Source organism: Notothenia coriiceps, unplaced genomic scaffold (genome assembly GCF_000735185.1).
Source record: "Notothenia coriiceps isolate Sejong01 unplaced genomic scaffold, NC01 NC01_scaffold00007303, whole genome shotgun sequence".
NCBI classification, from domain to species: Eukaryota; Metazoa; Chordata; class Actinopteri; order Perciformes; family Nototheniidae; genus Notothenia; species Notothenia coriiceps.
Window position 1 is genome coordinate 3,177 of NW_011340004.1, and position 503 is coordinate 3,679.

The window sequence follows — 503 nt, forward strand, 5'->3', positions numbered from 1 at the left end:
TGCATCATTCCTTGATTTATTGTAAAATGAATCTGAACTTTTTGATCTGTTCTGATGATAAACTGAAGCCATTTCTAAATGAACCCAATGAAGTGAGTTTTAAATCGACACTTAGTTTATAAGGAAATGATGAAGAGGAACAAATGAAATGATTGAAATGATATCTCTGTAGGAGCTGACGCTGTTGGCGGTTCTAGTGTTAACAGACCTCTAAATTAAATATGTGTAATGGCAAATGCCATATCTGATTTTCTTACCTGGAGTTCTGCCTTTTTGAACAGACTTTCTGAGTCCTAGCTATATTGTCTGCAGTTCTAGGGTTACTATGAATCTAATATGATTGTCATCGGTCTAAATTAGATTTCAAATGATTCACTGTGTATGTAATGAAGATCATAGTGTGGGTTGAATCCATTTTCATAACCACTGTCTTTGAACTGATTTAAATGCGGAAACTGGGCTTATTCATCAGAATGTTCATCAGAGTTACCACGGTTACAACG